This window comes from Acartia tonsa, chromosome 5, assembly GCF_053477335.1.
Source record: "Acartia tonsa isolate MP-2025a chromosome 5, ASM5347733v1, whole genome shotgun sequence".
Classification (NCBI taxonomy): domain Eukaryota; kingdom Metazoa; phylum Arthropoda; class Copepoda; order Calanoida; family Acartiidae; genus Acartia; species Acartia tonsa.
In genome coordinates this window covers 34,408,025-34,424,198 of record NC_137264.1, presented here as the reverse complement: position 1 = coordinate 34,424,198, position 16,174 = coordinate 34,408,025, and the positions used below count along the sequence as shown (strand labels likewise).

Below are 16,174 nucleotides of genomic sequence, written 5' to 3'. Positions count from 1 at the left end.
TTCAGTTGGTTACGAAAAAGTGAAATCACAAATGTTGAACGTTGAAATGACATAAAGATGTACCTTAGTAATAGAGTAGATGCGTTACCAAGAATTTCTTTTTTCAAATAAATAAAATATTACAATACACATATAAATAAAATCAATTTATTTTCCATTTTTATAATTTATTTTTATATGTAAATATGACAATTTTGACAGTTATTTATAGCATTGATAATGATTAAGAATGGACTAATAAGATTATATAAAATTATATACAATAATATATTACATAAAAACAAACACCAGTTTAAATTATTCTCTAGAAAAAAAACGTAAAATCTCATCATAAAGAAAATTAGTATTTTTTTCTTGCTTTTTTTAAAGACCCTATAGAAAGCTGATTACTTTTTTGTCCTCACATTATAATTTAGCTTGGTTAAGCATTAAATATTTATCACTTTTTTCAATTTATTGGGAATTTTTTGTTTTGTTTATGAAATACTTATTTACTTTTGTCAGTATTTTTTACTGTTAAATAAGGATTCGAAATTGCTTTTTGTTTGTTATTAGGGATTCACTTTAAAATCAAAGGATTTTTAAAAGCATGGATATGGGGGTGGCCGCCATTTTATGTCACTGCTTCTATTTCCCGCGGGAAACTGGCTCCAAAAACAAAATGGCGGCGACTGGAAGAATTAATGTAAAAGTCGTCTTTCTTGTTTGAAGAATCTGACTCTTAAGTATAGAGATCAATGGTGTGATGCGGGGCGTTAGATTTATTATCATTTACAAATTCAGGCACAACTGTAGGTTCAAACATTCTGAAAATAAAATAAATATCAGTACAAATTTTATTTTTATCTATGGATAGAACCGGAATATTTTTATTTCCTGAAAACTTATTTGGACAGATATGTAACGACTCAAAATTATATTAACTTTTTTTATCAGTGGAAAAATAGCCAATTCAGTTAAAATAATGTACAGGAAGATACCTAGTTCAAATAAGAAAAAAAAAGTAATCAAGTCTTTTAGAGTGTTTTTGTAAAAGTATGTTTTATATAGGCTTTATTTTAGAAAAATTTAAATAAATAGACAAAGTGTCTTTTTACAAAGGTGACAAATAGGGAGTGCGAGAGTAAAAAGAAAGCACAGAAAATTACAGACCAACAATAGACAGATCACACTAAACAGAAGACTTTTTAGAATGGCTACGAAAAAGACTTTTTCTACAAACTTTTTAAGAGTGCAATTTAAAGAGTTTTAGCTCAGGGCATAAATTACAAGGTTTCTTAAAATGTGTGTCAGAGTGTTTTGTGTGTGTGTCTTGAAAATAGGAAGTAGTTTTAAATAAATCCCCTTTAAAAAATGGAAATACCATGTTGGCCAGCAAATTCAGAGGTTTTTATCGACTTTCTGTAAGATTTCTATTTATTGTAACAACTTTTTTGGACTACAATTTAGTTTGAACAACATTAAGCATTATTACTAGAACCCTATAACTTCTACAACTAATGAATTATTATGACTATATTTAAATTTTATTTATTTACTGCAGAAAAGTGGTGATAGCACACACACTTATAATTTAGCTTAATACCTAAAATGCCGTTTGCGAGATTTTATATGAAAGACACAGACATACATCCAGCTACTTCAGTATTTTAGGATTTAGTAATGTTATATTCACATAAAGATAAGATTGCAAATCTATAGCAAATCAGGTATTAAAGGTTACATAATACATATATTGTGTTAAATTATCTTCAAATTTTTAAAGCCATAAAAGAAAATAGTAGGTATGGGGCATAACAAAAAAAAACTAACAATGCATTTATCGTTTGTTTACCTACACCCGACTCCCTGCAACTCAAGCCTTTTTTTGCAAGGTATTGTCTATGTAGCAAAAGTAGTAGGAAGTGTAAATGTAAAACCACAAAATACGTGATTTTTTTCGAGCAAATATATAACAAAAATCAAAAAAATCCAATAACAATACATTATGACTTAATAGTAGGGGAAAACAGTAGGGGTTGTGAAAACACCCCTCACGAAAATAATACCAAGAAATCATCGAAAGTTGACCGCAGATAAAATATCCCCAACAAAAAAAAACTAAGCATATCTTTTGTCGTGGTGTATAAGATTATTCTTTATGGCTTTGTGTCTATCGGAAAATAAGATAAATATAATCTAAGAAGAATAAAATTGAATGGAATATAGTTTAAAGTCTCAAAGTTTGTGCTTAAATAAATGGACATACCAAGAGTAAGGTTTATGCATGAAACATAACGAACTTTGTGTTGGCAAGGTGTTTATTCAATATTGCGTAATATTTCCAGACAAAAAAAAACAGTTGGATTTAGATGTTTTGTAATTATCTAAATTAATATGCAGTGCAATTGAATAGAATGTTGAACTCTAATGTTTGCAAAGCAATGTTTTAATATAATATAAAAATTGTAAAAAGTTACTCAAACCTCTAACCAAGAACATTTTGTTGGCGATGCTCTTGAACAGTAAACAAACATTAACACTTATAGATTGTCAGAAGTGAAAAAGCAGAATATTGTATAAGTCTAAACAAAATTATAAATAAATATGTCGCAAATGAAATAGCTAACCGTTCTTTACGTTTGGACGGTCGTAGTTTTAGTAAAGTTTCGTTTTTAAAAATGCAATAATTTAGATGTTAGAAAATGTTAGAAAACCCGTCATTTAAGAACTTTCTACAGGATCTAGTCACTTTTTGGAATGATTGATGTAGAAATAACAATTTAATCATGTTTATCGCGATTTTGTATGCATTGTATGAACATTGAGTGTAAGAAGTAAGATTAGACTTTAATGTGCAGGTTCGTTATTTTAATTTTCTCAACATTAAATTTAGCAAGGCAGGTGTTTCTGCAAAAAAACGCAACAAAAAATCAAATAAACAACATAAAGAAAATAAGAGGAATGTTCGTGTGTTGCAAGGACGTATATTTTGGGGGGGGATTAATTTGGGTAAAAAACTTGTAATTTATCATCAATAATATGTCAGTCAATAACACTTTTATATCAACCATTGGACTTGTTCTAGTGATACCATCATTTCAGAAAAAAAGAGTTCTTAAGCTTTAAAAACATTTCATAGTATAGTAAAATGACTACATTCTTATCTTGATATAATAACAGCACGAGGGTGATAAGATAAAAAATTTCTTTTAAAAATTTTAAGTAGCTAAAAAGTACTAAACATGTTTTCAGTAAACACCTAGCCAGGAAGCTAAAGAAATTGCCATTAACTTGATTAAAATAAACAGCTTTGTATTTTACAAACATTCCCTTTGAGTGTCTTTTGAGTAGCGCAGCTACTTAATACTATAATAATAATACTCGATCCGTTCGTATGTCCGTTAATCCGAAGAAAAAAAATTTAATTGACTTCGCCACTTAAACGAATCACTGTATGGCAACTTTATATGTTTAATATATAAATATGAAGGTTTTTTTGTGTGTAGCTTAAGATTTCTATTACTATTTCTAGGGATTGAGTTATCCCTTCTGTGGAAGCTTCGTATATGTCACAGGCTTTTTATTTTTGCATTTAGGTCGTATGGTGGTTTTAAGATAGTTTTTAGTCCTTGCCTACCCTCTAGTTTTTAATATGTATTCTTTACTGCTTCGCAACTTGTATACATAATTGTCCTCGTTTTATAGTCTAGGTGTGGAAGGTTGGAAAAACAAGGTTAACAATTGTTTTGAACCTAATTAAAAGAAAAAGTCTACTTTTCTTACAAAGATAGGGAGTTCGTCAATTTTAATAGTACGTCAGTATACCTGAAGGACTTTTAAGATCTCAAAGTGGGGAGTAATATGGGGAGGGGCCTAAAATTAAAAATGTCAGGGGGCAAAATGAAAAATTGAACCCAAAAAACTTTCAATATTTTTTACTTAATTCTTAAAACATGAAAAATTTTACAAATTTACATAAAAAATCTCTAAACCTTTTTAAAATTTTTAATCAAAATATTTTTATTAAAAGCCAAGCTATTCTATAATTAGGGTCGGTCAGTCCGTCTGTCCGTCCGTCCGTCAGTCTGTCTGTCCGTCCGTAACGGATAGCTTTTTTCGTTAACTTAGGCATGTTAGAATTGCCCTATAGATTTCAAACTTTGCATGATGATTCCTATAGTAGTTAGGTACGATTTAGAAATCGTAGCAATTCTATAATCGTTACCAGAATGTCCAAACGTTCATTTTAAACATGTTGATTTTTTAACTTTTTTAACAACAAGTTTTTATGTGATAAAATCATCCAATTGATCTTAATTTTGGATCACTGATTCCCATTACATTAAAGTACAATATTTTGAGGGCAGCATCTCCTAAAAATGTCAGTATGTCCTTAAACATAATCCTGTATTTAATAAATTTTTGCAACAAATTTACGTATAATTTTGTCAAAACTTATATATTCACATTTTGTATATTCAGTTCTGACACTCTACAAGAGTTAATGTTCGTCTGTCATACTGTTTCAGAGCTTCGCTTTTATGGATGTTGTCATCCTTGTTTTGTAATAATTGATGATGATATTGATTGATGTAAAAACTCGCAAAATTAAATTGCAGTGTCGCAAAATTTGGATGTCAAAATGGTGATTATTTTAGCAATATTAGACCACTGGTTTATAGACTGATATGCAAATTAAATTCAGTAGCGTTAACAGGGTTTTGCCACGGGGGTATACACCTTTGATGTGAAAAGAAGGGTACGGCAAGCCCACTAAATTCTTTCACTAAATTAAAAATTGTATCTAATTAATAGAATTTTAAGTCGTCAACTTTTATCTCAAATGCAAACTTCTAAAACAACCTTTACAAACAAAATAATTTTTTTTAATATTTAGTTAAACTCTATACTAGAAATAACGCAATCATGTTCTATAAAGCTTTGTCTTCCTTTTGTCTTTGTTACTAAGTTTCTTTGAATATTATTAGTATTATTATTGAAATAAGGACGACTCTACGTCTAATAATAGCAAATGTGTTTAAAATTAGAACAAAAAAGGAGAGTGGAAGAGGGGAAAGAGGTTAAAGTAAAAGAAAGGGAAAGTTAAGGGAAGTGCAGTGATGGGGAAGTTAAGGAAATGGAATTATCTAATCTAACAAAATAAGCATTACCGAAAGAAACACAGACAGGAAGACAGACATACAGATAGAAATAGACACTTGAAGAGGAAATTTAGTTGTTATTTATCTCTTAATGTATATTTTCAATATTTGAATGTGTGTTCTGTGCTATGTCAGTAAACACTCTTGTTTAAATTTTATTTATGTCATATTCACAGTTCAAAAAATCCATTTGGATTTGTTTAATTTTGTTTGTGCTTATTGACCATATATTGTAATAGATAAAGGGTTGGGTATCTAATTCTATACTGACAAGCCTTTACAGCGCATAAAGTTAACCTCTTCAGGAAAGAGTTGTTTATTTAAGAAATAAATTTCAACCCCTTTCAAGTGCCTTTAGGGGCATAGTCACTAGTATTGTACAAAATTAGCTTGTTTATATGTGTCCAGTAAGGTTTTATAAATAGCTGGACCATTCAGTCCACAGTTTTATTTGGCCAGGGCATGTTTTGAGCTAAAATATACAGAAATATAAATCATAAATAGATGAAAATAAAATACAGAAATCGCACGATTAGAAACAAATATCAATTTTAAAAAGTGCACACACATAAACACACACATACACACAAAGTCACACACGCACACACAAACACAAAGAAATATGTGAGTACAAATTTCCTTGGGACAGAAATTTCTTGTTTCTCTTGTTGAAACCAGCTTTACAAACTCACAAATAAATACATTTCAAATCTAGATTTTAATTTTTCAATTAAATGTATCACATGTCATACATTTGTCATAATTATGTAATTTTAAAGGCGCTTTTATTAGTATCAATGTCATTAGCCAAGATGATAAATGCCCGCTTGCTGTCAGAAAAGATTCGGAATCCAACTGCCTCATACTAATAACATTTAAATTGTATCTTCTTACACAATTAGAGGAAAAATAATGGATTTTTTTCATAAATTGAACCAACTAATTAAAACGTATTCATTTCACAGAGTTTTTGTCTATTAAGATTGAAAATCAAGGTATGAAATTTGATTTAAATACAAGAATAGTTAAAAAAATTTACATGTGTTCAGTTAGATCCCAAAAATTACTGGAATGTAAGGTGTAAATTCAAAGAAAAGCTTCATTCTTGGTCTAATAATCAGAAAAAAAGATTAATAAGGCATTTTTTAAAAAGTGGTTGGCCCCCTTGAATCTGCTGAAATCTTTCCCTGGATTAATACAAAGTCTATTTATTGGTCTGGCGGTTTATTGGTCTTAAGTGACAAATATACATAAGGCTTTATTGACAAGAATAGCCATAAAAGTATTATTAAATCAAAAAAATTTTATTCCAATTCCCCTAAATTTGTGATTGTACCGTTAGGTTTGTGGTAAAGATTCTTGATAAATTTCTTTCTCTCAAGGTTAACATAAATATTAATTTATGCACCACGGATCAAGTAAAGAATAGATACATAGGATTGTTTGGATTGAGTAAAGTTAAGTATTTCTATTATTGGTAACATTATGTTTTACAAGGGATCAAATCTATTAGAAATAAAAATGATTGTTTGGATCAAGTAAAGTTAAGTTTTTTTTAGCATTGATGAAATTATGTTCAACACAACGGACCAAGTAAAGTTAATCATTAATGAGAAAAAAAGTATATTGAATTGTTTGGATCAAGTAAAGTTATGTATTTCCAGTATTAATAAAATGATTTTCGACACCAGGGATCAAGTAAAGAATAAATATCTAGGATTCTTTGGATCAGGTAAAGTTAAGTACTTCTAGCATAAATATCAATCTATGCACCAAGGATAAAAAAGAATAAGTAACTTAGATTGTTTGGTTCAAGTAAAGTTAAGTATGTTAAGCATATCTAACATTTTGTTTTTATTAAAGTAAAAAATAGAGAGGGAATGGTTTAAATAACTGTATGTTCCACCCTATGGAAACTGTGCCGACTTTCAATTGGGTTTTTGAATATCAGTCAATAGCATATAGTCAATTGAATATCAACATTTATTATGGTTTGTTCCATGGATCAAGTCAATATTAGAATATTTGCTAGTGCTTTTCTACAAATTGCCTGTCGAGCACTGAAACCCTCCACCTTATTGAAATAAAATAAAATGAGAGGAGGAGGTTATTTTTTCTATCTTTACCTAACCCCTGCAGGGGTCAGAACCTTGCGTGGCCTATACTTCCAGGGCTTCCCAGGACCATATATAGATTATCATTCACAGTATGGCTTCGAAACCGATTAATATCTGGTGGATTAGAACCGGCTTTCAGTTGAAAAATCATGTATAGCATACTATATCAGACAATTTTGCACGGTAAAATGAAAATCATAAAATTAATTCTAGTTTTGTTAACAAAATAGGTTTTATTCTTATAAAGCTGTCTATAATTCGATGCGATAAATAACTATTTGTGATTTCAACATTTTATTTTTTCTGAAGCAAATCTATCAACAAGGCACTGTGGTTATAATCATAATTTAGAATATTTATTTAATGCAATATTGTCAAACCTTAAAACTGTATGCACCATCAAAAAAATGTAGTTACTCTTAGATTTATATTTCTTTTTTGATAGCAATTATATTTTACTATTATCCAGTGAATTATTTATGATTTTTTTAAAAACGAAAAAAAAATCTTGAACCTTTGAGGCCACCTGCACTTTTTACAGAAATACATTAAGGCCTTAAAAAGTTGAGTGTACTTTTAGGGCTTGGTAGATTGGTAAGTTGAGGCAAAACAGGTTTTTCTTCTTCTTAGCACCTTTTCTTAGTTAAAAAAAGGTTTTATAAACAAGGAGGCAAAATATGTATGCATAGTAATAATAGAATATTTTATTGTATCACAAATATTAAAAAGAAACTAATTTTAAGCATCAAATTTAGGATTTTCTTAAAACTGCAATAATAGTTAATTATCGCATTGTATAATAGGCAGCTTTCGCGGATATTAAATGAAAAATTATAAGAATAAAACCGGCTCGTCCGTAATTGTAATTGTACTTTTATGATTTTTATTTCAAAGTTCGTAGAAAATTGTCTGTAATGTGATGCAATACATCATTTTTCAGTGGATATTTTCAGTATGGCTGAGAATCGGTTCTAATACAGCGGATATTTTTCAGTTTCCTATTGATTTTAAACTAATATAAAACAAATCTAAAAACCAGGGAGGGAGGGGACATTGTAAATTATACATGTACCCAAAGATTGAAACACTCCCATGTTTTTGGTCTAAAATCATTGAGGACTTTTATTTTTATTTTTATCTCATTGGGTGGGTTCAAACTAACAGTGTTCAATTTTATCAACAAATGCTTCTAATCTACATAATAGGTAATTTCATTGGGGATGTACACATCAATTTATAGTCCATTGTCTCATCCCTTAAGATCCCTGGCTATACCAGGCTTCTATCTAATAAATATTTATAGATTTACAATGAAGATAATATTAAAAGTTAGCGAATTTATGAATTTCTAGCAGCATATATTCGCTATATTTGATATGATATGTTGATTTTGGTTTGTAATGCTCTCAATAATGCCCAGTTTGTTTGCGCTTTCTAAAATATAAAAAGTTTCATTGTTTCTTTCAAAAAAAAGTGCTAAAAACATTTTCCTACTGCTTTGATGGAACACACAAAGTAAATAAATTTTCTGATAAAAAGTTTTAACATTTTTCTTTGTTTAGATTTTCTCTGGGCTTTTTGTTATCATCATATTTTCTCTATCTCCCTTAAATATGAACAGTTTCTAGTAGCAAAGCTACTCTTTACCTCTAAAAGTCTGTCTCTCCTGCAATTCTGAATCTACTGTTGAAGATAAATGTCTGATTTATTTTTGTAAATATTCTTATGACTAATGAGCGTCTACTCTGTAATTACTTAGTCTGTTAGTCTGGCAATGAGGCTATTATAGCGTTGAAAATATGCAGTAAACGAGATTTAAAAGAAATAGTCTGTCAGTACGTTAAATTTTATAAGCATTGTTAGTTTTCTACATTTTTATCCTTGTCAAACAATTTGTCATCTAAAATGTTAAAATTTAACGGTAGTTTTTATCAAATAAATACACTTTTGATAAAAAAGATGTAATTTAATCATTAAAATTTTAAATCAATATTTAGACAAAGATAAAATTGACAAAGAAAAAAGAAATGTTAAAAGTACAATTAACACATTAGTTCTAATTGGGAAAAAAGGGTTTTTTTATCAGGGCTTGGCAGCCGTAGTCGTATTAAGTAATTCTTAATTCAGCTCTTTTTAACAATACTAGCGATTGCGCCCCTAGCATCTAGGGGTTATGTATTTGAAGGGTTATAAAGCAGACTGGATAGAAAAATAGCTTAACAACAACACTTAAATCTGAAAATGAAATAGTCTAAAATCGTCACGGGACTTTAGTGAAGCTACCTAAAATATAGAACCCAATCGGTTCAGTAGTTATTGAGATCTTAACTTCAGACAAAAAAAACTTTACTACTTTAAATAATAAGATATAGACGTAGGTAGTTCTCAGAAAATAGTAGCGGCAGCTGCTAGCTTAGCGGCTGATTTTAATTTCAAAGGCAACGGCTATTTTATTGACCGATATTCTTTAGGTATTCACATTTTTGTTAGCTGTGCTTTGAAAGGTTTTGTCACCCTTGTTGTATATGATTTTTCTTTTTAATTTCTTTTTTAATTGTTTAAATTAAGCTTTTCATCCCCCCTGTCAAGCAAGGAAGCTTCAAATCAAAACAAGTACACATAAAATTAGTGGGGCATTTGGAGCATTTTAGTCGCTTAGTAATCCTAGTTTTCTATTTCCTTCGAGTGCTTAAAAGTTTCACTTTATTTAAAATCATTTTAAGAAGATAAACATTTTTATCACTCGAATCATGTACAACTAATATGCAGAAAGACAGGGGGCAATGAGCTGTTTATAACACCTGTCCCCTGTGTCTTGTTTATGTTTTCTTATTTGTTGGCTCAACAACGTTGGGGACTTTTAGTCAGTTTTGATTAGTTGGTTTATTAATTTGAGTGTTTAAACGTTTCAACCATAATCTACAGGGGGGATAATTTTCTGTGTAATCCCTAGGGATGTACATTGTAATCGGCCATTGTCCTAGCCTTTTAGATTCCTGCATTATGTTGATTTAATATCAACATAATAGACTAACAGGGGTGCACTTGAAAGCGTGCAACTTGACACACAAAGTATAATGTCATTGTCACGCTGGGAAAGCGAGAGAAATTAGGAGAAAGGGCAGAGAAAGTAAAAATTAGATAATACCAGAAAGTAGATAGATAGATACGTAAACAATGATTTGTGCATGTATAGTAGCGAATCCAATAATATATTTAAAAAATAATGCAAGCGACAGACGGACACAATTAGTTGCTGAAAAGATGCTTATTGGTCATATAGATTCTCTTTAGATGATGAACATTTTTACAAATTGATTTTTACCAATTTTAGCCAATAAATGCTTTTTTTCTCTAAAATTTATAACAGTACAATAATTTTCGGACTTCTATCCATTATGGCAGCCAAGAAAATCTTATTTCTATTTTAGTGCAATAGACGGACAAAGTCATTTAAAGAAAATAGTATATTTTAGATATCAAGATCTAGTAGAAGCTAAAAAAAATCACAAAAATAAATATGTCCTCCATAGCATTACCGACAGACAAACTGACAGAGTAAGTTACATAAAAAATGATTAATTGTCAGATGAATCTTCAAGTGGAATATCACGAAACTCAAGGTTCACTATTATACGTTCGGACAGACGGACAAAGAGAGTTATAGAGTACCTGTGTATACAGATATTCTCTAGATGCACGATGCTTTGTGAAAGTCGAGGTATAATACATACATACATACATACCTAGCATATTTACGTGCTTTTGGATATTATTCTTACAAAACAAATAATATGTCTTAAAAAAAACGAAATCAACCAAACCAAATTTAACGTTATTAATGCAGGCTTTTTTTGTGACTCCTAATATTGATCTGAGATTAGGTTTCTTCGGCGGAAAAATGGGTTAAAACCTGTTATTGACTAAATCAAATCATTATTTATATTTATATGTGGTCGTTGCTGACACAAAAAATGACAATTTTTGTTCTGAAGCTAGAGATCTTTTGGATTACTGGAGCGTATTGGGCTGGTTTTAGGCTATTCTTGTGACCGCCCATGATATCCCGTAGAAGCAAGAGAAAACAACTCATAGTTTCACATTTAAATACATTTGTATAACACATAGTAAAGTTGCTGATGCCTATAAGTATCATTATTGTATAAACATAAAAGCCATATATGATAGCAAAGCCAATAGGATACACGTGTTTAAGTGTGTGTGTGTGAGTGTGTTTGTATGTGTGTGTATGTGAAAAAAAGGGAAATCTTCATGCTTATGTAATAACCAAGAAACATTAAGGGAAAGTCGACCTACAGAAACATGAGAGAGAAAAAGAGAGAGAGAGTGAGAGAGAGAGAGAGAGAGAGAGAGAGAGAGAGAGAGAGAGAGAGAGAGAGAGAGAGAGAAATTGGTACGTAAAATACGGTAAAAATACGACGTTTCCTTTTACGGCGTTGAAGTCATTTAAAACTTATACATCGACAATAGAATATTTCGAATGGTCAATATAAATGGATTAAAAACCTTATAGTTCATGAAAAAGATAACCTTTAAAACATATAAAAAATTTAAATCTTCACTATTTTATTAAGGGGTGTTTCAGTTATATAAAAATACATTTTTTTAATCAATCTTAAACAAAGCATTTGTTCTTTTGATAAAACCTGTAATTTACACTTACTCTGTACAGGTTTTAATCAATATGAGAAGTATGACAAACATTCACATTTGATTATAAAGTAGCTATGCTAGATTTGAGTTAAAGTTAAATTCTTACCTAAATAACATAGAACTGCTAATACATAAAATTAAAGAAAAAAACTTTAAAAAAACTTTATCACGAAATATTTTGAACAGGCGAGGGGGCGTGTGGTGGCGGAGATGGTGGCGGGGATGGCGGAGGCGGCGTGCCGGCGGTTACAGCCCGGGTTGGGGGCGGCGATGGAGGCGGGGCGAGGATGAGATACCGGCGTAACATAGAATCTGCCATTATTGATTGATTGATTGATTTGTGTTTTGGGATGTAATCTTGTTCGTTGTCAAACTACAAGTGAATTATTTCTAGTAAGTGTAAGTTATTGCGAGAGAGAGGGGGGAGAGAGATGAGACGCGCGTAGCGCAATTAGGAGACAGGGAAATTTAAGGGGACATGTGCTCGTTCAAAACAGTTAATTTCTTAATAATTTGTAGCGAACATTAACAACATTATTGTTCTGTAATACAAGAAAGGAGATGGTAGAAAAAAAAGCCTAAAACTACACTCAGGTTAAATTTAAGACTAAAATAGCATGAAACCATCCTGGAACCTATGTTAAACTTACCTAGAATGAAGAAATTTTTTAAGGCGAGGACAAACAAACATAACCTTATTAATTTATATAATAAGATTTTATTTGTAATATTTAATATTAATCTAAAAGTAATACTTTTAGTTGTATAGAATTGTAACAAAATTTTATAGTACAAAAAAATATAAACGTCTTTTTGTCTAATAAGGTAAGGTTAGGAAAGGACAACTAATTAAGTTTTTTAGTTCATATGTCTACATTTACTGAATATCCTTTCTCAAGTGTTAATGTATTGCATTGTTGTTTTTAACAGCAATTTAAATTAGCGTTTTTGGGGGGTTAAGTTGGCGGTTTTGTAGATTCGTCACAAGGGGAAAATTTTATTTGGGGAAGCGCAAAGCAAGAAAATTCACTAAGCGAGTTAAGCGCGTTTCGCCCACTTTTTCGAGGAGAGAGAAAGGAGAGAAATTGTGCATTATACAGTAGAAGAGGGGGTTAGTAAGGGTAGGTAAATTTTCTTCTCTTTTTTATCCCTTCTAACCCTTGATCTCTCTCTCTCTCTCTCTCTCTCTCTCTCTCTCTCTCTCTCTCTCTCTCTCTCTCTCTCTCTCTCATTATCTATCTATCTCTCTTTCTCTCTTACTTTTTGTAGTTGTTTTATTATCTTCCCCTCATCATCCACCCTAATTCATTCTCTAATTAACCTCTAATCTTATTTACACAAATTTCCTAATTCCCCCCCCCCCCCCTTCCCTATTTTATGTGCAAAAACGCACACACATACATTTGTTTTTCGCTGGTTTGCAAAATAAAGTCTAACAGAAAAGATTACATCCAATAGTAGCGTAACTTAAAGAATTCTAAAAATCAGATATTGATTGGTCGGTTCAAAATAACATATTTAATTTTTTACAAATAAAATTGTAAACTACATTATGTAATTTTGTTTATCATCATTGAGTATGTTCTGTAGACCAATATGAATCGTTGACACATACTAGTACCACCAAACCTACAAGAGGACCATATGAATCGTTGACACATACTAGTACCACCAAACCTACAAGAGGACCATCATTAAATAATTCATTTTTCCTTAAGAAGCGTAACAACATTAAGCTTTTCTAATAAAAAAGAATAATAAACTATTAAAGAATATTTTAATAAAGATTAAATTTGTATAAATTAATTCTTGTGGACGAAAAGACATAGGGATATCTATAGAGTAGCTTCACAACTAAAAAAGTTTTTAAATATTTGGTAAATTACTGACTATAGGGGTTTTCTTGTAGAATAGGAAATGCCATAGTTTATAATGAACTCTGAAAAGTATATGTATGTGTGTGTGTGTGTGTGTGTGTGTGTGAGTCATACAATTCTAATATTTTGTATGATGTGCTTCTAAGAGTATTTGGTTTGTCCACACTTTCATTCTAAGTTTTTCAGTAAGATCTTCAAAACGGCCCTGCTGACAAATTGTATTATTTTCATCGGGGCAGCAAAACTGGTTTTAATATTATAACTTTTTGTTATAATATCCGCGGAAAGCTGTCAATAATACAATGCAATAACTAACTATTAATAAATCATAAATAATAATTTTATATATTGGAACAAAAACAGAGTCCAAAAAATATTAATTAAAAATGCAAATTAATTCTTATTGATTCTTTTCTATACTCTTTCAAAGCTCTGCAAATCATGATAATCAGATTTAGGATATAAAAGAACATTTAAGTAATATAAGTGAAATTTTAGTTGTATATTAGCTGCGCTACTAAAAAATGATTAAGTCATCAGAAATGCATTATCATTTGTTATTTACAAACACTTAAACTTTTTTTTATATTTCATTCAGTGTACTTTTTTAAAGCGAATCTTTTCTACAATCATACTGTGTTTTGCGTTCGTTATCATGACTTCTAGGACAATGAAGCACTATGTTTATGTTTTAAACATAACATCTCTATGATCATGATATGATACAATTTAACGCTTGATTAACACATCCTTTTTCTTTAGCATCTAATTATGCCTAGATTAAAGCGCTCGATTCGTTCAGTTTCGCTTTATGAATGTTATCATCCTTGTTGTATTTATATCATAAAGAATGTACTTTATAGTACTAATATGTTAGCTCCAGCTCTAGTCTATAGGTTTAAATATAAAAGATCTTTTTGCTTGGGTGTAAAAATGACTACAATAGTCCGTATTCTTATTTTTAGATTGGCATTTAAAATATTGTTTGGTCAAAATTAAGAATAATAAGTCTTATAAATATGAAAAGATTTATAAGTTTAAAGTAGCTATGCTAAAAAAACACAAATAATATAAATTCTAAGGGTTATTACACTTTACATTATGACTAACTTAACCATAAGTCATGCATGCAAAAACACACACACCTACCATGTGTGTATGGATGTGTGTGTGTGTATGTGTGCAAATCTAACTGACATGAGGACAGGATATGCATCAAATATATGTACATACAATGTAAACAAAAAGATTCAATGCTGGTCATGGCACCTTAACGACAGGTCCAATAACCAAGGATAACTAAGATAATCCATATCTCTCCTTTTCTGTACAAACACTCGGGGTATCAGGTTAAGTGACACCCATCACACAACCATCTATTTGAATGCACGGACTTGGTCTATTGACTGTGCATGAGTTGTGCCTATTTTGGGCCAAGGCATTTCCCCTACTCTGTCTTTTAATGTTGCACATCTGACATAGCAGCAGTAGGAACAATTTTATGCCTTTAGTTATAACGCGGTGTAGAGCATATATTCGAACCCCTAACCTTTCCGACAACGAGACATACTGACAGACTTACTGACTTATTTTAAGACATACTATATCACTAAAGGTTGGTAATGAAAGATTTCACCAAAAGAACTGCCACCTCTATAAATTTTGCTAACATGTTAAATTAGCTGTATTGTACAAACTCTAGTATATGTATATGCATGAAATTATTAACCAACAACTAATACGGAAGTTTAAATAAATCTCACCATCTAAAAAAACAAGGATGAACACATCCAATAAAGGATTAGTGAAACTTAGTAAAATATAACAATATGAATAAGCCTTATGTTTAAGTACCAGGATGTTTGTAGGTGTGTCTTTTAGTCTGTGTGTAGCGAAGGATCTCGCTAACTGCTAAACCAATACAATTCTCCTTTACAATGTAGCTTCTCATAGGTCCTGGGAAGATTTTAAGATTAATAACCCCTATGAAAAAATTACCCCTCCCCCCACCAAGAAAATTTGACTTTTTCTTTTAAAAGCTAAAATTAAAAAAATAACTTGCCCCCCCCCCCCCTAAAGTGCCTTGTTTATAAAAAAAAGGATAAGTCCTTCACTGGTGCTATTATAATATCAACCTAACACTCTAGATTTAAGAATGTTTGTAATATGTAAACAAGACGTACAGAATGGCATGTTATAGTAGCTATGCTTTTTTAAAAAAAAACTTTGGTCACACATTTGTAATACTATACTGCATTGTAAAAAAAAGCAAGAACGAACAAACATCCAATTGTAGCAACATTTCTTCTGCATAAAAAAAAGAAAAACTAAAAGAAAAATCTCATGTCTTTGATTGGACTGG

The 16,174-nt window shown here is 30.5% G+C and overlaps 1 long non-coding RNA gene across 1 annotated transcript; it reads right to left on the bottom strand.

Annotated features, from left to right (window-relative positions):
- Nucleotides 1-133: 133 nt before the first annotated feature.
- On the bottom strand, nucleotides 134-12,317 carry LOC145320324 (uncharacterized). Its single transcript, XR_013880162.1, has 2 exons — nucleotides 12,042-12,317; nucleotides 134-806 (listed from the first exon to the last, which is right to left on the bottom strand). It is a non-coding gene; the product is annotated as an uncharacterized LOC145320324 (long non-coding RNA).
- Between the last annotated feature and the right edge of the window lie 3,857 nt (nucleotides 12,318-16,174).